The sequence below is a fragment of the Stegodyphus dumicola genome, chromosome 8 (genome assembly GCF_044657685.1).
Source record: "Stegodyphus dumicola isolate Sdum_Otavi_A_Nest chromosome 8, ASM4465768v1".
Classification (NCBI taxonomy): Eukaryota; Metazoa; Arthropoda; class Arachnida; order Araneae; family Eresidae; genus Stegodyphus; species Stegodyphus dumicola.
Genome location: NC_140775.1, coordinates 97,179,821 through 97,207,208, shown reverse-complemented (window position 1 = coordinate 97,207,208; position 27,388 = coordinate 97,179,821). Strand labels below are relative to the sequence as shown.

The following is a 27,388-nucleotide window of genomic DNA, read 5'->3' as shown; positions in this document are numbered from 1 at the left end:
TCTACACTCAAAATTTACTTTGAATTCAGGAAAAGAAACATTAGGGGTTTCGAAATGAAGGTACTCATGTAAACTTTCCGGAATGAAATGTACAGTATTTCAGGAAATATTCATTTAACTTCTAACTTGTTCGTAATTTTGTTAAATCATATGTAATGAGCGTATGTGAGACACGAAAGTGCATTCGTATGCGAAAAAATAACAAACATTTAACTATCTGACAATGAATCAAATTTCATTTGAAATGTAATGGCATGAAAAGTAGTACAATATATCTGTATGGAAAATCTTGATGATAATTTCTGGTGTGTTTTTTTCGAATAAAAAAAATAGTTAAAGGATCCTAGGTTAGTAATGAACTACTAAATTCGGTCAGTTTTCATCGAAAACGCCGTAAGAAGTTCTCCGTACTGGTAAAATATTACTTAAATTCTCTAGCTTTGTGACTTCCCTCAGACATTGGCAAGACCAACGGCTGTCTGGTCAATACAAGATAACTATGTGTTTAATAGGTTACTTCAAAGCTATGAAAGAAATAACAGTTGGGTAAAATTATGGACATTTTCAAGAAACAAATGTTCTCTTATGTCCTTTTGTTATTATATTTATAAACAAAATGCAAAAATTTAGTAAATACATAGATAAAATGGTAAATTAACATGAAATGTTTACTTAAAGTCTATGTAAAGTTGGTGATCGTAATACATTTGAAAAATAGTTCATATACAGTGCATTAAAATTTTGCACCCCATCTATGAATTCATGAAATTCAGCCCAAAAAGTCATTTATCACGTTCGCTTGCTTGCAGTATATTCTCTTGTCGTTTTAATCTTTTTGCTTTTGAGTTGTAGTATTTCTGAATTTGAAGCTTTAAAACACAAAATCACTCTGATTTATCAACTTAGGTCTGAATGTAAAGTACAGTCAACCAAAATGGAAGATTTTAGCATAAGTAAATGTACTACAGACAAAATAAAATTAAAAATTCATCATTATTTTTCATGCTCTGTTCATGAAACTAGTCCTGACTTAAACCATTCGGAACATTTTCAGAAAAAATATTCGTTTCTTGTTCTTGTTTTTGCATACTCAGATACTAATTTTGTTTGAAATATGGGATATTCTTATTCCCTTTTATATTTCACTGTTAAAGTCTGGCTCGGGAAAATTGTTTTCCTTGGAAATGGCATACTTGTCCTATATGTCTGTGACTGTTCTAATAAATTACAGTACTAACAAGTGTGAATAAAATCTCTAGTTATACAGGAATTATCTTGAATGTTTCCTTAATCTGAAATGCAAAATGTAACCCATGTGCAAAAATAGAGCAAGTTTATCTTAAAAAAGTTCTCCACGAATACATCTTTTTCTCGGTCCTTACATGCTTTTGTGTATTTTTCACTCAAGTTCATTGTGTACCTTTCTTTCATCTAATTTGTGAAGTATTCCTCTTTGAATACTAACACTTGAATTTGTTTAACTGATTTTAAAGTACATGTATATTTTGGTCAATGCGTGGGGAAATGAGGAACTGTGGCCCTGGGTGTTCTAAGCATTCCATACTGCATTTTTCTTAAGAGTACAGTTCAGTTAAAAGAGAAATGTGTTTCGTACTTTGTGAAAATTTTATTTACTTATTATGTGTCATGCTCATGATAAATAAAGATGTTATGCATGTGCGCAGGACTGCGTGGCTCCAATGTTTAATTAAAATAATGCTTTTCAAAAAAGTGTGGTCTTTCTTATATTAGAAATGCGTTAAAATTTTTAAAGTTGGTGACTATAGTAGATCATTATATGGACTTTCTGTCATTATTACCTATTTTGAATAATTATTTGTGTGTAATTTTATTTATTATCTATGAGAAGTTAAATGTCAGTCAAAAAAAGCTGTAAAAGTTCATTAGTAAGCAATGTCAGTTTGAAATTTCTATCTTAAAATTATTTGTGTTAGGTCTTTTATGTTAATTACTATGTTAGATCATTATTTGGAACACTACTCAGTATTTCGTGTAATGTATCATAACTATGTAGGAGTCATTTGTCAGGTATGATAAATTAAATTTCGTTCTCAAAAGGCTGTAAGAGTTCAGTGCTAAATAAATTATTGACAATGGGAAATATGAGTATTTTTCAGTTAAGTTACAATGAATACGTTAAAAATATTCCAAGTTAACAAATTTTTATATTCCAAATTGGGAAAAAGGCGATAAAGTTTCATTTCCATGGCTGAATATTAATTCCATGTGTATTATAGACTTTAAGTTCTCCTTCACAAAATGTGATTATAATTCAAATTTAAAATATTTCATTACAATGTGGATATTCTTCTCTGTAGTTAAAATATAATTCAATCTTCTGTACCTTGTTAAGAGAGTTAGGCTGTGATAAATTCAAATAGAGTAGTGTTTATAAAGTTCTGCGGTAAAAGGTGGAATCATATTAAAAATCCGAGTGACGTTTTCACATGAAGGAAAAATCAAGGTTCAGTGTATGTTTGGTGATTTAAGTAGGATGTGTGCAAGAAAATACAAGATATTTTCGTAAAATATTTCAAAGAGTTAGCAAAATTTGTGTTAGTAGTATAAATGAATCTTACTGAATGAAAGGGAGTGTTCTGAATATATATGTATAAATATCTGTAGAGTAAAATAAGAAAAAATGAAGTACTATTGGTATGTATCTAAACTTAACTGGGTAGAAATGCTCCATGCATTGGTTTGAGTGGGCTTCATACCATGAAAATTTATTGCTCCTTGTAAGATTTGTTTTAAAGTTAGTAAGTCTTACAATAAAGAAACATGTGTAAGTCTGTATTTATTGTGGGAAAAAGGAATCAGAAATACAGCATGAATATGTTTTATAAGTTAAATATAAGGGTAAATGTGTAAATGGAAAGTGTAAAAATTACATTTGTCAGACATAGTTTGGTGAATCCTTTGAATAAAAGTAAGACGTGTAAAAGGGAATCAACAAAGTTTTGTATAGTTGGCCAAAAAAGTTAATACAGGCATTAATAGTTAGTACAATGCATTAGAAGGAAAAGTTCTGAGTATCTCCAACTTAGTAGTAAAAAAAGTAAGAAATGTAGTATTCCAGTTAAACTATATAGAAAGAGCATTGTGTATATTGGCTTAATGTTACAGAAAATATTATCTAGTGAAGTTATATGCATGTAAATTCCAGCTTAAAATTTCAAAGACACAGAAATGTAGGTAAGTTTACTTTTGGAGAAATGGAAATGTAACATCGTATTGTATTTGAAACAAGGGAAAAAAGTTAAGGGTAAAATAAAAATGTAACGAAAAACATTTGTGTAAACAAAAAACTCAAAAAAATTAAAATTATGAAACTAAATATTACTTTTGTAAAAAAAATTAAGTTAAAAATGTAGTAACAATTTTTTTTAAAATAAAAAGCGGCAAGGAAAATTAAATTTGGAAAAATAAATATTTCTTTTGTAAAAACAAAAAAAAAAAAAAAAGTTTAAACAAAAAATTAAAATAAAGTAAAGTAAAAATACGAAAAGGAATAAATTTTGGGAAAAAGAAAACTTTTGCAAAATAAAAAAGTGAAAAAGAAAAATTCAATTCGTAAATAAAAATATTACTTTTGTAAAACCAAAAAGAAAGTTAAACAAAAAATTAAAATAAAGTAAAAATACAAAAAGGAAAAAATTTTGGAAAAAAAAAAAAAAAACTTTTGCAAAATAAAAAAGTGAAAAGGAAAAATTCAATTCGTAAAAATAAATATTACTTTTGTAAAACCAAAAAGAAAATTAAATATAAAAAAAAAAAAAAAATAAACTTTGCAAGATAAAAAGTAAAAAGAAAATTTAAATTCACTTTTGTTGAAGTTAAAAATAAAATTTATGTTTGGGAAAGGGAAAAAAATAAAATAAAAATTAATAAATTAACTAATAACTTAAAAAAAGTAAGAATGAGATGAAAATTGAAAACAATTAAAAATATCTTAATACTAAAAAAAATTAAACCGTGGGAAAATCTTACATTTAAAACAGCAATGAATAAAGTAATGATTAAGAAGCCAAAAGAAATCCTAGCCGTCGTGTAAAAACAAATGTGTGACGCGGTTTTCATGTCAAAGCGCATGCGCAGACTTTCAGCCTTATGTCATCAATGGTGCAAAAACTCAAAGGGACAAAGAGAGTTTCAAATAACAGTCTGATAAGAGGACAGGGTAGCCGAGCGGTAAAGCGCTAGACTCCCATCCCAGAGATAGCGAGTTCGAATCCCAGCGGTGGAGTTACTTTTAAAATTCAGGGAAAATAATATTAATTTCCACAAAAATTCATTAAAGGTAATAAGTAAAATAATGATGTACTAAATAGTTAATAATTAAAAAGTTAAAATTAGTGACGTATTAAAAATTAATCAAATAACAAAATAATATTAATCACATGTCAAATAATTAAAAATAATAAATTAAAAGTGATGTCATTCCAAACACGTGGTTAAGAGCTCATTTCCTCAAACATAAAAAATAGTGTCGTTGCCACAAAAAATAAACAACTTTGAAAAGATCGTTGCCACAGAATCAAAACGAAAGTTTAATGATGTCATTCCAACACGTGATACAAGATGGCGCTGGTGTCGTCACTTCCGGAGAAATTCAAAATGGCGGAGGCCACGCCCCTTTTCTGTGACGTCACTTCCGTAGCACGAGTACCTCCTCTTACTACTAGCGAGCAATGGCAACACTCTACGGGGGGGGACCTTTTATTCTGCAGCGCGTCGAACTGTGTATCGGAAATTCTAAAGATAGACTCATTTTAAAATTATTTTGCGACATTGCTATTGAACTAAATTTTATGGTTGAAGTGCAAAGAACATGATATTTAATAAATAAAGGTAACACACAAAACGTTAAAAAACTCCCCTTTGGACGTAATTTAAAATCTGAAACATTTCAGATTTTTTTCCCCGCAGTGTACATTAATAAAGCATGGAAAAGGTGTAAGCTAAATACTACATTAGAAGGCCAAAATTAATTCAGAAATGGATATCTTGCGCATAATAGTTAAACAGAAGAAACGAAGATTTTTTTAAGCTTTCATTAACATGGTTTAGGGCAGTTATTTATTTTAGGGCAGCTTATTTATTTTAACTTTAAAATATTTAGAAAGCCATGAAGTCTTTCCTCGGATGATCAGAATACATTTTACTGGATCACGATATACTTATCTAATGCACCTACGTAAAATGAAATGTTAACATTAATTTAAAAAAGTCTATAAACTGTTTTTAATTCAAAAACTTTTCTTATTAAATTTATTTTAATATGTATCGGTATAAAGTATTTCTTCTCCCTTCTTAGCATGCCTTCGTAGTGTAGTGTAGTAGCACGCTGGGCGCGTATTCCAGAGATCCGTGGTTCGATTCCCAGCGAAGGCGTTGTTCATTTTTCAACTCTTCCTTTTTTAAAAAATAACCTAATGATTCTACATCGTATCAAGATATTCATATATAACTTTAATGGGTCATGAAGCTCTGATGAAAGCGCCACAAAGCTGGGGTTTAAAATACGAAATTTTAAGGGACCCTAAAACTAGCATGGTATTAGGGGCTTTTAGTGCCCACGTTCACATCAACGAGATTTTAGGGAGTTCAAAATTATCCTACAGTTACTCAAAATCTGATTATTCGTTCGAAACTAAGAGCAGTGGACGTCACGGATCTTCGAGAGATCATTGCTCCTAGATCCCAAATTTACTTATTAGAACTCTCTTTGAATAGCCACATCAACGAAGAGAAGGAAAATTAAGCAACCGATTTTTCTATACTTCTTGGATATGATCTCATTCAATTAGTAGTAGCCGTTTATATCGTTGATGATCGTGATATTCGTTCTTCCTCACGCATCAGAATTAACTCCCTACGAAACGAGAAGAAAAAAATCTGATGTGGACACTTCATGACTTTCTTGTACGACCTATTAAATTATACACACTTTTTGCTGCATTTCATTTAAACATATTTCCTCGAATATTCTAACTTAAATAGCCGATCTTTCAAGGCTATTTGGAAATGACAAACAATTTCAAATTTTCAAATTGAATATCCTGGTCATTTATTGTCGTACGGAAGCCGAAATTCTTCAAATTTTATTTTTTTTAAACAGTATAAAACTTTCTCAAATATAAGTATAGAAACAGGGCGACCGCATTAGATATTAGATTTTATGATTAGGCAATTTTTTTTAATATGAAATTGTTCGGACATAAATATTTTCTTATTTAAAACACTTCTGTAAATGGAAGTATAAGACTACAACCAACGATTGAGAAAATAAAGGTCAGGTAAGTACATTTAAGCCAGGCAAGGTGGTGGGTTTGCATATACAAATACTCTATACGTTTGGTTCTGCCGATTGCAATAAAAAAGAGGGGTGCACAAGTAGATGTAGCAGTCCCATGTACAAAATTTGAACGTTTTTACGCCGAATCGTTTTTTAATTATGCAAGCTATAGACATACATGCATACATACGTACATGCAGAAGTCATGAAAAAACTTGTTTCGAATCCACTATCAATCCGTTTTACAAGCTGTTTTACAAAACATAGTCTTTTATTTTGTCCGTATATATAGACGCCAGAAGGGAAAAAAAAAAAAAAAAAAAAAAAAAAAAAAAAAAAAACTTCCAAATGGAGTCGGAAAGGATGCAAGTGAATATTTTTGTTGATATAAGATACCGGAAAGTTTTTGCGGTGACAATACTTCCTCACTTCGTACAAGGAAGTAAAAAGGATAAGACTCTTATCCAACCACGTATAATTTCTAGTCTTTCTCGTAATACCTCACTTTAATACTTTTGTTGTTGTTGCTTATGCTCACTTATCTGACGCGGTCAGCCCAAATCCACGAAATTCCTTGTGTCAAGGAGCGCAAGATTACGCCTGTCGTTGGCAACAACCTTGAGCACCTTACAGGTGGCAGTGCGATTTAGCTCATTTCCGTCCCCAATTTTGATGGAGAGCGGCTCAGGTGGAATGGTTCCATCCCTCTTCCTTTCCACAAACCACACGAGAGGACTTTCAGCTAGCCACATTTTTACAGTGCTGCCATGCCGCACTGACACTATACATTTGAAAGCATGCGTGCCTTCTCCGGGATTCAAACTAGGGCTTCCGGCACGGCAGCCAGCGACGCTAACCACTACACCGGTTGGGCGGCTCACTTAAATACTACTTTTTATTATCAGATCTTAAATCAGATATAAATTAATAAGAAACAGATTAACGTTAAATTTAATAAATTTTAGCAGAAATGAACAGACGGTTAACAGTACCTCTTTATATATAAGTTTTACTTCTGTTAGTTGAAAACGTCAGTACTTTGGAGCAAGTACTCCGGAAGTAAGAAGTAATAGCAGCGAAAACAATGTTTATACTCTTTACTTTCCTCCAGCTCAGATAATATATATATTTTAAATAAACTAGCCATATGTCGTTATACCGGCTTAACTTTGAAAATTTACAGCTTTAAAGTTAAACTGACAGTGAAAGGTTTTTGAATCTTTAAATTTAGAAAATGATTTGAGTTACGAAAACTAGAATCTCTCAGAGCTTTTTTTGGCGTACTAATATTTTTAATCTTAATATAAAAAGAAAGCAGTTAAATATTTTAACTCAAAACTTAGGCTACTTTTATTTTAAATAGATATATTCATTAAAAAAAAAAAAAAAAAAAAAAAGCTTTTATTGCAGTTTCAGTGGTAGCTGAATCGGAATTTAGCATTTTCCTAACCTCACAAGCAGGTTTCCGAATCTTCTACTTTTTTTGTTTCTTTTTTTGGGAAGAAGAGTAGTTTGAAGTTTTATTTATGTTTAGCTATTATCTCTGTTAACTTTTGAAAAACCCTCCATTCTTCTCTAATTTGCCTTGATTTAAAATGACTCATAAAATAGAAAGAAAAAAAAAATGAATTATTGATCAAATAGTTTTTTAAAATGATATCTAGAAAATGGAACTCAAGAACTGATATTCAAGAGGCTTAATCATATACTTCATTCATTTCACTTTTCAAAACTGAATTTTTAAATCTGTTTTTCATTAAATGTAGATTTCAAATTTTGCTTTAATTAAAAATTGGTAACAATTTTTCCTTCATTATCATCATTATTATTATATGAACAATTCGAATGCCTCCAAATAAAAATATCTAAAATTTCATTTCGGTTGGTTAAGTTTAGAATCGGGCGTAGGACTTCATGTATATGGAAAGTCTTTTTATGACCACTCTGTGTATAAGGATACCCCTGGAGTTCTTCCTTATCTGTAAAAGACTTTCAAACTGTAGGTTCGTCTGTTATGTAAGGCCTCTTATATTCGTGCTAGTAGCATGATTATTAAATATTACCTGCAACGAAGTAAATGGATATTTTATCTACGTTTCCAAATGGTCCTGCCTGTAGCAAGCCGTATTTTCAGATGGCCCCCTCCCGAATATGCGTGAGGGGAAGTTAAAAGGGGCAAGGCAGGGTACACCCCAAAAGGCGGTGGGGGGAATATACCTTTACGACTCCTAATGCTCATCTAGCGTTGTACGGAGCAACAAAAGGCTCACGTACCTGTGCACCTTGATGATCCACTTCTAGCGCTCAGTGTCCACCAAATTCGCCAGTTTCACTGCCCATCAGCGCGACGTGGCATCATTTGTCAAAAATTGCTTTTTCATTTATCTACAGAATGGATGGACGTACGTGTGGAGAGGAGGCTGCGAGAGGAGAGGTAGTTAGTTATTCTTTTATAGGTTTTGAAGAAACGAGTACGGGAAGGGGGACGACTTCAGGTAAGGGGGAAGGAGTTTCCTTCCGAAAGTTATAGGCGTGTGGTCCTTTTCAGTGATTATTATTATTGTTGCTCTTTTCTAGCGCGTTTCCTTGTTGAGGGGTTTCGGGAGCCGTTTAAGATTATTCGATTTCTTCAGATGTTGACTTTTTGGAGTGTAGGCAAGGAAGGCACGCGCCGTCAATAAAAGGGACACCACGACCCTGCATTTGTTGTTACTCCCCTTTCATTCAAGCTCCTTTGAAGTCCAGTAACCGGATATTTGTACAACTGAATGATCTCTGGGATCATTTCCAACAGAAATAAGTGAATTTTGATGACGGTATAAGTAAAAGATTCATTCCAGTGATATATAAGTTTTAAAGATGTCAAGAAAGAAAGAGAGGTTGTAAAGAAAGAAACAGCATTAAAGATTTATATTTAAAAATTTTATCCTCTTTGGAAAAGTTTTTTTTTTTTTTTTTTTTCTAATAAACTAATAGCAGAATGGAAGTAAATTATACCTTGATATACGAAAGCAAAATTGAAGCAAAACTATTGTATCATTGATGTAGAAAATATGTAGAGTGAAATTAAAATTTTGAAATAAAAAAATAATCTTTATTACTTGTGCACCGATTTGCTGCTACAAACAATGCGAGAAAATATAAATAAATTCTAAACTAATTCTTTTTATTCTTGATGGTTGGCAAAGAGCAAAATGATACTAAAAAAAATCAAAAGAACAAATAAAAATGGGAATTGCAGTTAATGCAAAAATTGAAAATATCATCTAAAATTAGCTTTACGTCAGAGAGCAGTTTTATATGATCAGTTGCTTTTCTGAGATTATTCCTAGAATAATTTTATAACTTATAATTACACATAAATCATACAAACACGTATACATGAATTTTAAAGGTGACATTTAGCTCATGAGGTATTCTAAATATTTTTCCATTTAAAAATTTTCATTTTTTAATCCTAGTAAATAACATAATTTCTTAATGGCTAACTCTTCAGGATCTTGTTATTTTAAATTAAACAAATTACCTGCACTAACACTGCACTTACACACTAATTTAAATTTAATAATTAAAAAAATAATTTAATAATATTACACATTAATAATCAAATAAGATACTTTAATAATTAAATTTTACGTATATAGCCCGCACTGAGTTATAAAATTTTTATATGGCTGAATATGAATATATAAAATATAAAAAATAAATTTTTATACGTTTAATATTTATATTGTTACGAAGTTTATATATATGTAAATAATTTCAGTGAAATTATATGCGTTATTATCTGGCAAGTCTATTCAACATTAAAGTAAATGGCTGTCTAGCTAAATTGACGATGGTTTCGGCAACTAATTTTTGCCGCCAAATTTGGCGAGAAATCTACAAAAGTCACTAAACTTGGTGAGTATTTGCGGACATTTTGGTTCCTTTATAACTGTAATTGATATTATAACTGAACCGTAATTGCTCCCTATACGTAAATGCAACCGTATCCGGACCTTTTATGTTACTTTAACCGTATATGGCTTCCAGTAATTTTGAGAATGGAAGGTATCAGAGATTTCTCGGCGGCCAGCATCATTGGCGTGGTGCTGTAATCCGGCTGCTTTGGAGATCTGGGCTGATGGACAGCGTGGGGTTTGAATTGTGTCCATTTTTTATCTACGCCGATCAGGCGTCCGCACTAAGCACGGTGTCAGTATGGTTGAACTGGAGAATACGGATCCACCACATCGTCAGTTCTAAGAAGAGCGTAGTTGTCTTTCTTCGTGATCTCATTCAACCGCCGACACTCAATGGAACATCTAGTTGAACTATTTATTTATTTATTTACCAGAACGACGGGAGAGGCCCATAGCCCGGATCCACCATATCGACACAGCTTTTAAGTCGAACGCCTGATCGGCATAGAGAAACAGAGGACAGAACATTCAATTCCTCAAATTCTCACACCGTCCATCAGCCCTAGACCTCAATAGTTGGATTACAGCATCAAGCCCCAGTGCCGGCCGCCAAGAAATTTCTAGTACCTTCTATTTCTCGAAATTACTGGAAGTCATATACGGTTTAAGTTAAGTATAAGTGCCGCATACGGTTATAGTTACATATAGGGACCAATTAATTGTTCAGTTACAGTTACACAGGTGCCGGACTAAAATATCCCCAAGTAACTTTTGGCGATTTTCCACCAAATTTGGTGACAAAAATTAGTCGCCCCTGGAACCTTATTTTTCCGGAAGAGCCTTTTTCAAGCATTCAAGAAATCGCCCAAACTCGCAAAACTTGGTTTGTTGGTTTGGTGTACCTATGCAACGCGATTTTTTGGTCTTATACCTATGGAACTGTAACCGATCTTATCCCTATGTAACTATATTCACGTCTATTCAACTATAACTGGTCCAATCCTTATGCAACTGTAACTTTATCCGGCTGTATGCAACTCTAACTGTGTATGCTTTCCAGCAATTTCGAAGGAATAAGGATGTTCTGGAGATTTCTAAGAGGCCAGGTAAAACTATATAAGAACGTTAGCAGCATCAGTTTTAAGTTTAGTTTAGAGCTTAGCTCAGAGTATTGAGAGTTTTGAGACGACCTGACGCAATTCAGGCTCTTAATATTGTCTTATGTTTAAGGTCGTTAGTAGTTCGAAGTGATTACTTCTGATTGTGCTTTGTCATACTGCGACGAGCTGTACGAGTACTATTGTGAAAAGTTCCAGAACTGTAAAATGTTTTTGGAAAAATATATATCATCAAGCTATGATCGGTTCTGTGTATATTCTATCCATTACGAATCCATACGAATATGACAATACTTTTCTTGTGCTTTTTTAACTGATTAGCCATCGGATTAGCCGTGATTTAAAATTAATCGCTGATGTCATTCCTAATATTACCCCGCTAAATCAGGAGTTGATTGGAACACTTATCAGAGGCATTATATGCCATGTTTATGATGTATTCTTTGCAAGGAATATATGCATACATAAGCAAATGTACGTATGTAATACATATACAAATACATACTATACCTTGATACATTTAATTTAATCTTGGCTAAATGTATTAGCCTATCCGTGTTCCAGATATTGTCACAATAAATTTATGCAAGCTTATCTAGTATCTTCTAGTCCTATGGTAGCATATTTTGGATTAAAAGTAAAGAGAGGACGGCAGATATTTTTTAAAAGGTACCAAAAAAAAGTTTCCTTTTGCAGTATCTGCATAAAAAGATTAAAATGAATAAACATTTGAAACATAAGCGATACATGTCAAGCAGGACTAAAATTTCTAAGAATCATGTGACCGTAATATACGGTAAGCCCCAGAAAGACATTAACCAAAAGGCGCGAAAATAATAAAAACTGGGAAAATATTCCCTTTTTCTCTTTTATCTCAGTAAGTCACGCGAAGTCAGTAAATCCTAACACTGTCAAAAAGTCAAGACGTGGGAGCTCGAGTATTGAGAATTTCAGGGCTCACACGCAAGTCACGGATCCATGTTGAATGTCACGCTGCTGCGCAGGAAAATAGTGAGGGGAATAGCGCGCTTATGACATGTTCACGGATACAATATACATTACTGCAGAGCAAATACAGTTGCATAAAAATTTCGATAGAACCTTAATATTTATGAACTTCTGGTTTGTTGCATTTTAATGGTCCTCCTAAATTGCAAAGATAAAACGTCTCCGAATTTCTGCTGTACTGTTCAGACCTCGTCAAGAAGCTTTAAGTGAAGCAAAATTTAACATTAGAATAACCTTATTTATATAGGTGAGTTTTAAGCATTTCGAGCGAAACATTGATTTTTTTCCCTTTCCCATGGAAAAATAAGTTGGGCAGAATATTTTTGATTCTGGAAGACCAGAGATGGACTTGAATCAGATGTCAGAATTCGTAGAGATCTTTATTATTATAGCTATTCTAAGGTATTGAAGGTTATTTCCAGCATTTTTATTAGGAGAATTTACCAGCATTTTTATTAGGAGAATTTTTAGCTTTAATTATAGAAGTTAATTTATAGCTTAAAAATGTTAGGCTACTGTCTAACATCTGGCAGAATATTTGCCATTAAATATCAATTAATTAATTAAAATAATTGCAGAAAAATTTAATTTTTATGCAATCATTTTTTTAAAAATTAATTTATTTTTTACATCATTGTACTAAGTACAGTAATTGCGAATATTTTGGATCTCAAATGAACGGAAATATCCATTTTGATTATTTTTTTTGGCGTGACATCTCTACGTATGTACAGAATTAAAGGACTTTTTAATTTAAAGGACAAAACGGGCTGTGAAATGGATTCAAATTATATTTTTTCATAACCGTACGTATGTCCATATGTATCTTACATGATGCAAAAACAATTAGGTGTGGAATGTTGAAATTTTGCATGCGGGTGTACTATAACGGGAATTTTAATTAAAAAAATTTTCAATTTTTGGATGCCATTTTCAACTTGCTTTGAGGTAACAGTTAATTAAGTTATAATTCACAGAAATATCTTTAAATGCATTAAAGCAAAAATATGTATAATTTTACGGGCCTACAAAGAAACCATGTGCTGTCCACATCATATTTTCTTAAATAATTCTAAATCTTGATTGTTGACTGAAATTAAAAATCAAAATATTAAAAAATGAGTGTTATTATTTGGACAGAATTAAAAAATAAATATACGTAGATTACAACAATCAGAACGTCTCTGCAAAATTTCATTATACCATCACAGAGATTTTACTTCGAGTGTAGAACACAAATTATAGCAAAAGATTTCTCCCATTTCTAAATCACCGGATATTTGTTCCTCGAGCATTTAGGATGCAGAAAAATTACAGTTATAAATTTTGTAATCGATATAATATGTAATATCAAAAGCATATTTTTTAAATCATACTGATGGCATAAAATAAACCCTTTGCAAAATGTCAAAAAATGAAAATATAAGAATGTTTTAAAGCATTCATTTTCTTAAGTTGATGGTAAATATACTTTTACATTATCTAAGATATGAAATAAATAATCTTATTGGCAGCAACATGCTCTGGTGTTTCTGATGTTTATTTATTATGGACAGGACTATGTCGCTATTTAAAAACATATTTTTAGCATGTTAAATAGAATACAATTTTTAAAAGCTGTGGAAGAGATTTAGAAGCAGGGAAAGGAAGTATAAAACTCTTCATATTTTAGTCCGCATATCGAAATTATCGGAAACGAATATTTTAAAATGCAAAAAATATAATGCCTGTTTTTACCTGTATTTGAAGAGAAGAAGAATTTGTAAATTTGTTGAATGCACACCTAAAACGCTTTTTTAAAGCACTAGACGCGGAATGGAAGCAAAATTAGTATATGTAAAAAAATATTGAAATTAATGAAGTTATAAATAAAAAAACACATAGAAAAGCATATCTAAGAAAATATGAGAGAAGTATAAGATTGACAGAAAACGAAACAAAAATCTAAGAAACATTTTTAAACAGCAGTGGTAGTTCGAAAACTATAAAAGAGATAACAATGAAAAATGACTTTTTCTCTTCGACGTAATATATCCGTATGAATTTTGCTTGTGCCTTCACTAAAAACTCCAAATACCCGAAAGAAATCCGACGGTTGTTGATGATGTTTTGCTAAAAGCATTTAAGTACTAATCTTTGAATTTTCGAACCGCATCTGCAGGTCCTAATGAAAGGCATTTATTATACTGTTGTACATTTTTGTAAATATTTGTATTTATTTGATTGCATTATTTTATGTACTGTTATAAGAATATGTATTTTTTTATTTATTAATTTGATGCATTTTAAAAATATTTGAGTGTGATGTTTAGTTCAATCGAATTTTTGGCTGCGCATTTTGTTTATAAGTGCTTATAACTTATACAAAGTTGAAGATCTTGCAATGGAGTCGATCAGTGTTTAAATTTCGAACATAGCTCAATTACAACCCGAGCAGGCAAAAGATTTCCTGAAAGGCTTGACAGCAACTGGCAATTTCTGGCTAACTTAGAGACTTTCTGAAAGTTACTCGAAAACGTATTTTCTAAGCCCTAGGAGAGATATTACCCGAAATTTTCAAAAGGCCACGCAATTTATATAAATGTCCGCTAATTTATATATAGAATTAGTTGCTTCAGAAGTTGGGTTTAAAGAATAAGCTGAAAGAGTCTTGGAATCGCAATCTTAAAAGTTCACTTTGTCAGTAACTTGCGAGATTTTTCTTGTGTTAAGGAAAGTTTGCTTTATCTCCGTTTTTTCCTTGAACTATTGACAGCTCTTTAATTTGTTGAGTGCTGTCATTTATTGCAATAAATTGTCTGTTCCTTCCTGCTCACTCGCCGTAGCTCTTGATCCCTATGAATTCGTAATTAGCAACTATAAAAACGGCATCAGCTTATATTTACGCGCGTTTAATCACTGGAAAAAGCTGCACGAAAAACCGCTCTGTAATAACACGGATTATAAATATCGAATATTTTTAGTGGGAAAGAGAAAAATGAATTTTTTTGGGATGAAAACTCTACAAAAATATTATTAAACTTGAAATCTTCTTCAAACTAATCCATATTTTTGCGAATTAAAAAAAAAGAGGGTGAAAATGTTAAAAATAAATAAAAAAAAAAAGAGCATTGAAAGTATTTGATTATCTTATTTTATTTAAGAGGTTGGTTGGTTGGTTTATTAGATTACGGCAAAGCATTCGAGGGCTATCTGCCTTTTATTTAAGAGGAAAAACTATGCTATTGTGGATCTGAAAGCAAGAATCAAGTGCACTAGTTGACACCGAGTACCTTTGACTAATGATTATCAAACTTGACTACCAAACAATGAGTCATCAAAAATGAATAGACATGTACTAACATTTACTCAATAATTAAATGCTAATTTCTTAAAATTCTTTTCTCAAAAGATGAACACATGCTGCAAATAATTTTACGATGCTAATATAAGCATTTTTATGTTATTTGAAATAATATTATGTTTAATGAATGTAACTGAATACGTAATTCTTTAACTGACTGCTGACTGCTACAAATACACCTTCTGAAAAATATCGTTTTAAAATTTTAATTACTAAATGTTTTATATGTTTCTGGCTTTTATTAAATCCATCAAATTAAAAGCTGCTTTGAGAAGCTTATTGTTTTTCCTTTATGATAAAAGTTTCCTCGTAATGAATAAATGCTGTTGGAAATTTCTTTCATTTATGCATTGTCATATATACTCAAGTAACAGGTATCTAAATTCGTAAGTATCTAATTTTAATTTCAGTTTTATATAGCAACGTTTCTGCCATTACGTCAGTAGTATTCTGCATACTTATGCAATGTACTCTTTAGGACCATTTCACTAAGCAATCAATATACTAGGTGGTCGTTTTTCTAAAAGACCATTTTTAAAACATAGAAAGTTTTCCTGACCTTTCTGCCTAAAGATATGTATAAAACATACCTTCTGTTTCTTTGAACTAACATATGTCCATTCGTTATATGAGGCCAACATGTAAGTCTAAAGATAGATGAAAGCGAGAAAAAACATCAGAAATGTTGTTTGTAAAAAGCCTGAAAAACGAAATAAAAATAAAAATGAAACAAATATAATTAAAAATTAAAGTGATATCGCATAAAATAAATGAAATGAAATAGAGGGTAAAAAAATGAATAAGATTTCAATCGGAACTAAGGAAAAAACTTCAGTAGAAGCCGAGGATCGTTTGGAAAATTGGATGATCGTCTATTTTATTTACGTTTTAATTTTAAAAACTAATACCGTTAACCATAATTCCATGAAGCATTTTAAAAGTTCGTAACAAATAAACAAAGCATCCGGTATCCAATTTCGTATTGAAACAATTTTTATATATGTCACAGCGACCTTTGTTCATCCACACAATAACCCGTAGATGGTAGATATCTACGCAATAATCCTTTTCTATCTACACGAGTGGTAGTATTATTATGATCGACTAGAACATAACATTGGTGATGCAGTCGTGAAGATCCCAGATATTACCTGGGAGTGGAGGTACATTTAAGGCTCAATATGAAAAAATCACAATGTAACCCCACGGCTCATTGAGCGCCACCTAGCAGCCGCCGGAAGAAACACGGGCGTAAAAAGATATTAACCTTCAGTCGATGTACGGGAATCATGGTGTTCTCCGAGATTTACTTTGTAACTTAAATGTATAATTATAACGCCCTTAATTGTAATGTTTTATCTTAATTGTGTTTTGTTAATTAAAACTAAAGGCCAAGTGAGTCTTTTGTTTATGGTAGTTTTGGTTATAACAAGGGATTTAATTAGGGGACTTTGGTCTCTATTGCATTAACGCGTTTTACTATAAGAGATAATTTTCACCGCTTTCATTCATCTATGGCAAGGGTTCTCAGCCTTTCTTGCTCCACGCACCCCTTTCATTACTGCTAGACGATCAATTCCCCCTATTCCAAAACTTGAAAAATGCATTTATTTAAATTTCGATTACTTTTAATATGCTTTAACAATTAAACAAGAAAAAGTACGGAAAATGTTAATAAATATCTAAATTCGAATAAAAGTATTTTTTATTTTCCTAAAATAAAACCATATACTTAATAGGTAAATAAAGCTGACGCATTCCTCCTTGAAACTATGAAATTCTGCCTGGCGGGGGAGAGGTTGGTTGAGATCCCTTGATCTATGGTAGAAGCAGCTTTCGAGTACGTCTAAGTAAATCTTCTCAGTGACGAACAGATGTCTACGGTACAAGTGGAGGCGAAAAAATTGAACCTTTGTGAAACATACTAAAATACCTTAATGAGTTTACTGCTATCTGAGTGCAATAAAATTTAACATCGGTCCCGTATTTTATTTGTTATGTATTTTTAAAAATATGCATCGGACTTATGAATAATCTTGTGTAGTTACCAACACTTATCAAATAATTCGAAATTTTCCCCCTCCTTATAAATCGATATCGGACATTTTTAAACTTATCTACTTTTGTATTTAATGAACATGAAACTGCATTTGCTTTTATATTGACTCATTATCATACTGAGTGAATATTTATGCTTATAATTTGATTAAAAAGAAGAAGATAAACTGTAAACTAAGCAATCAAATGAAATCACGAGCTCAGTAAAATTTTAATGGTTAAATAACGAATTCATTTTCTCTTATGGTTTTTTTTAAAAATTTAATCTGTCTTAAAATACAAATTGCACCTGAAATGCAAGTGGCTCGCGTCTTCTTCGAAATAAATTTTAAAAAACGAAAATGAAATAACAACATTTTTTTTAGCCAGAAAGAAAGATTAGTGTAATTAGGAAAGAATTTATGATCATTCTTTCTTCGGCAGCAATCAATCTTATATTTTAATCCCATTAAGGGGCTTAATTTTTATCTGCAGATCATAAAAATTTTACATGCCTCACTTACAGAATCCATTATTTAATTTAGCTATAAAATGCAAATTTTCTAGAGCAGCGTTACTAACATCTTGTTTTGTGAATGAGTTTTACGATGGGACAACTTTAATAAGAAAATTTCCCCTCCTTTCATTATTTTTAACTAGCAGATGCTGCGATGCCTTAATTTCTCGATATCCTTCGATAAAGATCATTCATTCTTTCATTTTCGGAGTCACTGGGAACACAGAATTAATTGTTGAAATGATATAATTTTCTTTTCTTTTTTCTTTTAAAGCAGCCTATTTATCTGGCCACTTGTCTACTTTACAAATTTATCTCAAGACAGAAAGATTTTTTAACTAAGTGTCTAAAGATATATACATACAACATGTGTTCGTGTTTTTGCAAAAACATAAAATCATTTCGTTATACGAGGCCAGAAAGTGAGTTTAAAAAGAAAGGAAGCACAAAAAAGACATCAGAAATGATATTTTTAAGAATGCTAAAAACGATGTGAGAGTAGAAATAAAAAAAATAAATAAATAAATAAATAAAAATAAAAAAATTAAAAAAAAAAAGAAACTAATTTGCCATCGGAGAAAGTAAATGAAATGGAACAGCGGTACACATTTATGTAAAAAACTGGTAAAATTTCAAACAGAACTATATATTGTAAGTGGCAGAAGAATTTATCATTTTCATTTCAGCTTTCAGTAACTGAAGTCTCTCATTGATTTCTTCAGTTGTAAATTACTTAAACTGCAACTAAAACGGCGACAGTATTCAATCGCCGAAAGTACTTATTCTAAAATTAAATCTATGTACATATACTGTTTTTTTATTCAGTTTTGCTCGTCGAAGCATTCTTTCCCGTACGATTTAATTAGATGCATTATCAAGAAATAAAAATAAATTCCTAATAAAATAAAGATTAACCATTAACAAATGCGTTTATTCTTTTTAAATAGCTCAGGTTGTTAAATAGTTACAGACAAACTAAATTTTAAAGTAAAAATCTTATGCTTTGCAAAATTGTAACGCTCTAAAAAAATTTTGCGCTAGATGCTTGAAAGACAGATTAGAAACCTTACGTTTGTCCCTGTGCCAACAGTTACCAAGGCGAGTGGTTGATATATCCAATGTAGAATAACCCAACGTAACAGTAATTTATGTGGTGTAAGTCGATAGCACGGTCAGCTAGCAAATGGAAAACCTATTCTTCGAATCTTTTAGAAATGGCGAAAGGGGGTGTACGCGACAGAAAAAGCGGTTCGGAACCCCTGTTCTAGTTGACAGCAGATAAGAGCATGAGTGTTTTACCATACACTAAATGACGGTTACCTTTCAATTGGAATTTTGTGGATGTAACGCTTTTATTCAGAGTGCAATATTTCTTCAGCGTTATTAGTTGAACAGAATTCTAAGAATTATCGTATTTGTACTTCCTTAGCACTTTTCACGATACAATGTTTTTAATCTGAAATGCAAGTCAGATAGGAGGAGTTTGTAATTTATAGCTAATATATTAATGCATTTTATATGTGCGGGAAATTTCAGGAGAAGACAGAGGAGAAAACTGTAGGGTGCAATGGAATTGGTTGTCATATGAATTCCATAAATTAAGGAGAGCGGCCAATAGAAGAACAGGATCAAAATGAAGATGAAAATGCAACATTGGCTTTATTGAAATATTTGGACAAAGTGCTAAATTAATATAGGAATCGGATATTTAATATTTAGATTATAATTTGCAGTAAGGCTAGTACTTCTAAGGGTTTTGAGGAGCATTCGTCGTATTGCCTGACTGAGTACCAGCCCTGCTGGAGGACATCAAATTTTGGAAGAAATGTCACTATTATAATTAAAATATATCTTAAATTGTACATTCCGTTGAAAGCCACCGAATAGTTACCTCTTTTACAAATTTCAGGGAATGTTTCAAAATCATCTGCGAATTAATTAACAGGATTAATCGGGAGATCAGTGCGTATAAATAAAAGATGAAATTCCTTGTGATTTTTATGGCCTTTTCTATTTTAATGAAATACAGAACACGCACACATATACACATACATATATACATGCATATATACACACATATACACATACATACATGCATATATACACACATCTATATCTATCTATCTATATATCTATACATATATATATATTCATAGCCCCCGCTGCCGCTAAAGAATTTTCGGAAACACTACCCTTCTGGGTCAGACGCGAAGAAAACACTTTGCCCACTCCCAACTAGAAAGAACGTAAGTTAATTAATACTTTTTCTGGCCTTTATACCTTCATGTACATTCGCTTTTCTTCTTATATATTTTATTTTTTGATTTGTTTTTACAAAGTTTGCATTATTTTCCTTATATTTTGTAATTTTCTAATGTTTATTTCAACTACTTCGAATTCTATTTTATAATGAAAATTCCCAATGTTTAATTTTTACAAATAATATTGAACTCATATGCATAAACACGAGGGTGTCGGGGGACGGTTACTCGAGCATTATCAAATATTACTGAAGAAATTGCTTCTCACTCAAAATTGAATTAGCTAAAATGCTTAATAGGAATGAGTTCTTTGGATATCAGCATCGGTTCATAATCCCTTCTATTCACGGAAATATTTGGCCTGACTTGAATTGCAGGTTTGGCTTCGCCTTATTGCTCGAGTAAAGGATGAAACACCTTCGTATTTATTTCTTAATTATTGTTCATTGAACGGGAGTTGGTTTGTTCCCCTTGAAAAGTCAACTAATTCCCGATCAATGACAATAATTACATGCATTTAATTTAATTCTTGCCTTTAATTTATTCCTTTTACAACTGAAATTTTGTTATTCATGATTTAATTCCAGTCCTCTTTAAACATTTTTAACATTCAAGTTACTTCAAAACATCTTTCAAAACAGAACTTACTAAGTATGGATTCACTCTTTTAAGATAATTCTACTATAATTAAACTTAGGAGATAATATAATCAATATTATTTAGTAAACAAATTTATATATATATACATATATATTTCATTAAAACTTTGATGTGATGACATAAATCATGAAGCCGGGTCTTATGCATAAATATGTTGCATCACACACGGCTTACTTTACAAAATACACGCAAAATGCTCGCCCATTTTTCAATATTACTTTTGTGCTTTTCACACTCTAGTAATACATTTGAAGTGAGGAGGAGAATCTGCAGACAGCAGATCGAAAGGCGGAAATGACGAGAAGAAACCCATAGATTCCAATGTGAATGTTAGTGAAGTTATAGTTACAGTTTAGTTTTATTGGTTAAGGTCGCAAACTTAACATTTTTCTTGGCAGAAAGAATTTTTTGTGTAAGTACATGGGTCTTGATTGTTACGTAAGAACCACATGACAAAAATTTATTTTGAAATTACTGAATTCAGAGATTATAAGCAAGTTACTGTTAATTAAGACACAATAACACGCCGAATAAATACTAATTCAGAAGTCAAACAACAAAAATCAGCGTTATACCTACAAAATTTTCACAGGACTAGTTTCGATGGTTTTACCGAACCATCATCTTCAGCTGCAAAACCGCAAATGAACAAGATAGGAAATAATGATTAGATAAGATAAGAAAGCCTGGACAAGAATAAGCAAGTGGCGCCATCTGTTGGTGAAACCAGAACTAAAACATAATTTCTCTAAAAGCCGAAGGCAAATTTGGATTGGAATTAGGATCGTTAACTAGAACAGAAAGATTTTTGTGAATGTGAAATGCCTCTAGAAAATCCAGTTCTCCAATGGAAGATGTTTTTTGAATAATTTTGGCAGCAGAAAAATTGAAAGTGTGATTTTCGGACCAACAATGTTGAGCAACAGAAGACCTCTGTGTTTCCTTTTTTCTAACATATGCCTCATGTTCTTTGACGCGAAATTTTAAGGCTCTCTTAGTTTGGCCAATGTAAATTAAACCACACTGGCAAGGAATCCTATAAATACCCCAGGAATTCATATCCGGAATGGGGTCGGTGAGTATAGAAGTTGGAATTTTATTGATGGGAGAAAACTTCGGTCCGTGATAAGGGATACACGTCAACAATTGTCCAAAGTTGAACATGAACTCTATAAGCTTCATCTGGAACTCGCTAAATCATATCCAAAATTCACTGGCCTTGAGCAAAAGTCTTGGTCTAGAACGGAGAATGCAGTTAACCGTCATAAAAACACCCTTGCAGTTAAATTCAAAAAACTTCTTTTACAGTCTTCCAGTTCAAGTAGTTCAAAAAATCTTCCCATTGTAAACATCAAGCCAATAGTTAATATTTCTAATGTTAGTCTTTCAGAAGAACAAGAGAGAATTCTAAAATATAATTTTAACTTCTCACAAACCTGTAAACCCTCGATTCCAAAGATTTTGGCTCCTATCGAAAAAGCTTTCAAGTTCAGTAAAGTTTCAGATTCACAGAAAGAAATGATTAGGCATCTTATCGCTCATAATGTGAAATTCAATAATAAACCTTTGAAACCAAATCTAACTGCGAGAGAAAGAGCTACAATGCGCGAAATTCATTCTAACCCGGATATTATCATTTCAAAGGCCGACAAAGGTGGCCAGATAGTCGTCATGGATAAAAACACTTACATCGATGGTGTCACTAAACTCTTAAACGTAGGACCATATAATCCGATCCCTAAAGATCCTTCACCTTCGGACTTATCCAAAATAAAAACTGCGATCAAATCTTCGCAAATCATTTCAAGCAACTTAAAACATTCGCTTATCCCATCTGTTGCGAATTGTGCCAGATTATATGCTCTTCCCAAAATTCATAAAAGTGGTATTCCTTTCCGCCCTATTGTATCAAATTTAGGTACTGCCTCGTATCCTTTAGCTAAATATTTAGTTTCTAGATTTTCCACTCTATTAGACAATAACATTTACACCATAAAAAATTCAATAGAGTTTGTAAAAAAGGTTAAAAACATTTCTCCTAGTAATTTACTCATGGCTTCTTTTGATGTAAAATCATTATTCACCAATGTCCCAGTGGAGGGTGCATTAAGATGTCTAGAAACCAGACTTCGCGAATTTCATTTCTCTTGCATCGAAATTGATGAGCTAACTTCTCTCACTCAACTCTGTTTGAAACAAACACATTTTGTTTTCCAAAATAAATATTACAAGCAAACTGAGGGATTAGCCATGGGAAGTCCCCTCAGTCCCATCCTGGCTGATATCTACATGCATTATTATGAATCAAAATTGTTTGAAACTTTAAACTTCCCGGCATGGTTCCGCTACGTAGACGATACTTTTACCCTGTTTGAAGGTAATAAAGATGATTTAAATAAAGTTCTTTCAACAATGAATTCTATTGATCCTGCTATTCAGTTCACTTTTGAACTTGAGACTTGCAATTCTCTTCCGTTTCTCGACATTCTGGTCACACGTAACACATCCAACTTCAGTACTACAGTTTACCGTAAACCTTCATCGGTTTGCCTTCCACCACACTTTAAATCATGTCATCCGACTAAACAAAAGTTAGCTTCATTTTATTCCTATGTTTTCCGTGCTCTTCAAGTTTGCTCCTCCAAACTAGCCCTTGATGAAGAACTAAATTATTTAAAAGCAATAGCTATTGACAGGGGCTTTTCACCCAACATTATTAATCAAGCAGTTAAAAAATTCTCATCTCAACACACTAAAAGCCACACTCTTATTTTAGGAGATTATAAAAATTCTGTTGTCATTCCCTTCTTTCCATCAATTAGCTATAAAGTTGCACATATTTTGCAGAAATTTAACTTTCGGGTTGTTTTTTCTCCCATCAATAAAATTCCAACTTCTATACTCAAGGACCCCATTCCGGATATGAATTCCTGGGGTATTTATAGGATTCCTTGCCAGTGTGGTTTAATTTACATTGGCCAAACTAAGAGAGCCTTAAAATTTCGCGTCGAAGAACATGAGGCATATGTTAGAAAAAAGGAAACACAGAGGTCTTCTGTTGCTCAAAATTGTTGGTCCGAAAATTACACTTTCAATTTTTCTGCTGCCAAAATTATTCAAAAAACATCTTCCATTGGAGAACTGGATTTTCTAGAGGCATTTCACATTCACAAAAATCTTTCTGTTCTAGTTAACGATCCTAATTCCAATCCAAATTTGCCTTCGGCTTTTAGAGAAATTATGTTTTAGTTCTGGTTTCGCCAACAGATGGCGCCACTTGCTTATTCTTGTCCAGGCTTTCTTATCTTATCTAATCATTATTTCCTATCTTGTTCATTTGCGGTTTTGCAGCTGAAGATGATGGTTCGGTAAAACCATCGAAACTAGTCCTGTGAAAATTTTGTAGGTATAACGCTGATTTTTGTTGTTTGACTTCTGAACAAGTTACTGTTCTTAAGATAAAAAGGATAAGTTAAAAATGGAGACTTAAGGGATAATTATAAAATAAAGGTGGAATTTTATCTTACATTGTCTTTATCTTACACACATGCATAGAGGCCATTAGACATTTCAGTCCAAAGAACATGAAAATTCAACTATATTCTTGCCAGGATTCGAACCATAAATCTTCTGATTCCTTGATGAATCTGTAGATCACTTACATAAGGAGAACACGCATGGGGGATGTGATAATTCCTTACACTGTGTGTCAGATTTGCGATTATTACATTAATGCATAAGTATATTTAATACATGAATGTTGGTAAACTATTGTATAGTGCATTCACACATATTTTTTATTTTTACTACTTCAATTCTAAGTAAAACATAAGCGAATATGTATAAATAATGTATTCTCTCGATACTACTTTCATTGATATCCCACATTCAGCTTGAAGTAATAGTTAAAAGTACGCTTGCATGTCATAAATTTATGAAGCAAATAAAAAGACTAATTAACGAGAAATTGGTGTCTGAAGTGTAAATTTGGCAATAAGATAAAATAAAATAAGATTATCTGTTAATTAAAAGTTTGGTGTAAATTAAAAACAAGTTCTATTTTTATTTTAGACATTATTAAAAGAAGGGTTTTATATTTTGTTTTACGAAAATTAATTTTTTTTTTTTTTTTTTTACTTTGTCATAGCTTTTGCCGAAACAAATACGATTCAATGAAAAAATAAAAATCTCTGACATTAGAGCAAATATGTTTAATCCTACAGGGGAAAAAAAGGACAAATCCATTAAACCGAATTTTTCGAATACACGGTTAGATTAAGGTCTGTTATCTAGATATTTGTAGTTCTAGTACGCTTCTATATATACGACTTATATACATAAAAATCACCACTTTAAATTACCATAATGCATAATTGAAGTTACTAAAAACAAAAAGAAGCCCGTGGTTGATCTTTTTAAAATAACAGTTACTAGCAATAGTAAGAAAGCTTGTTTCGAATGAGATATGGATACATATTTGACATCTGAAACTCACTGTGTTATCACATATGAAATCTGAAACTGAGAAAACAGACCCTATAACAAATGCATTATTAATCATCTCAAAGCTGTTGACAAATGTGTCACGTATAAAGCAGTATCAAAGAGATAACAAGAGATATCAAAGGATATTATTTTCGACAACGAAATCTAAAACAATATTCTAGAAGAAGATTACCTAACGAAATAGAAATAGGATTAATTATTTTTGCTAGCTTGCTAATCTCAAGGTTAATCTTAACGACTCACTCAAAAGCACTTATCACTGATAAAATTATGATTCGTATTCAGCTGAAATATAATCACGTTGATGCTTGTTCCTTCTTGGCTAACAGGATAAGAAATGAAAATTAATGATCACACGGAATGTTCCATTGAGTTCGTGTCAATGCATGGAGATTTAGAATCATAAGTTTCCATATTTCGGGGTTACACTCAGATTCCATTATTATAATTAAAAAAAATATATATGATTAAAGTTGAAGGTAACAAGATAAGATTCTTCAAGAATAGCTCTGGGTCCATATCTCTGTTATGAAAGGGAGCAAAAAAGTTGTCTTTCAATCTAAATATTTTTAATTCAGAAAGCAAATGTGATTACTCAAGCGTAGAAGCTGGAATGCTAATTAATTTTAACGTGATTTTTTCCCAGAATCTGAATTTTAAATCAACTGACAACTCAAAAATAATTTGAACTTAAAAAGGAAGGCCAGTTTTGGGACTAAAGTTGCAAAAGGTCTTGTCGTGCTTACTTTGCTTCTACTACCCTTATTTCCTTTATATCAACTATTTTAATAACAGGCAAACTTTCGATCAATAAAAAAGGACTTTAGGATTCACTTGATAATGGCAGCCTTTAGAAGTTAAGTCACCCTTACGTTAATTTAAAATTTCTATGGGGATTAATAAATTAAAAAAAAAGTAAATAAAATCATGTAAACATCAAAAGGTAACATAAAATACCGCAACTTGAAACCTGAATACAACGCAAACGACAATATGTCTGCAATACACTCGATCCCCAATTACTTTAAACGAATTAAACAGGCCTTACAGGGGATCGCTCTTCCCAACCTTCAAGTTATTTCTTCAATAAATAATAAATTTAAATACTTACCTGACTACTATTCTAACTTTTAGCAACGGCAACCAATACTAAGTCTGGGCTAGGCAGCAAAACTTCAGCTTTTATATCGTAGCCCATATATCCTCGTTGAGTTTGCTGATTTATTTAACTTCGATTTATTTAACGATTTATTTAACTTCATTTAAATAGCTCGGTCTTATGGAGAATTAGGAAGTAAAGAAAACAAAGGAAGGCAGAAGAATGTTTATCTATAAGGTCCACATTTATCAGCGAAATAAAAATAAATCTTGCAGTATTAACAAAGTAACAACAGTCAATATTACAGTTATTTGACTGCCACCAATTTCAAAGCTCTTTACAACGTACAATAAGATTGACTGGCACATGCGATTTGTAACTGTCTGTCATATTGCCGGCCCGGAAGTTATTACCATACAGTTTATCAGTTCCATCCAGTGGCAGTCAGACAGCTTCTAACTTTTCGCGTACTGGAGCACCTGACCAGCATTTAAATTTCACCTTTTATCAAAAACCATCAGAGATATGAAGCCTGAACACAAAAGAGTCTGTGACTGTAGCAAATAGCAAAAATATTCTTTTTTTACAGGAAATGGGGAAAAAAGTGCTGGAGAC

At 31.9% G+C, this 27,388-nt stretch overlaps 1 protein-coding gene across 36 annotated transcripts in view; it reads right to left on the bottom strand.

Annotated features, from left to right (window-relative positions):
* The window catches only part of LOC118199817 (uncharacterized), a 458,327-nt gene that overhangs the window by 309,656 nt on the left and 121,283 nt on the right, over positions 1-27,388 (bottom strand). For 5 of the 36 annotated variants that reach the window (XR_015042658.1, XR_015042672.1, XR_015042674.1 and 2 more), the window contains exon 1: positions 26,786-27,339. The exons of 28 other annotated variants lie outside the window; for them this stretch is intronic. The gene's annotated coding sequence lies outside the window, so the exon portion shown is untranslated. Of the gene's footprint in view, positions 1-26,785; positions 27,343-27,388 lie in introns of those variants that run through there. 3 more of the 36 variants (XR_015042667.1, XR_015042656.1, XR_015042641.1) reach the window with 3 other exon arrangements.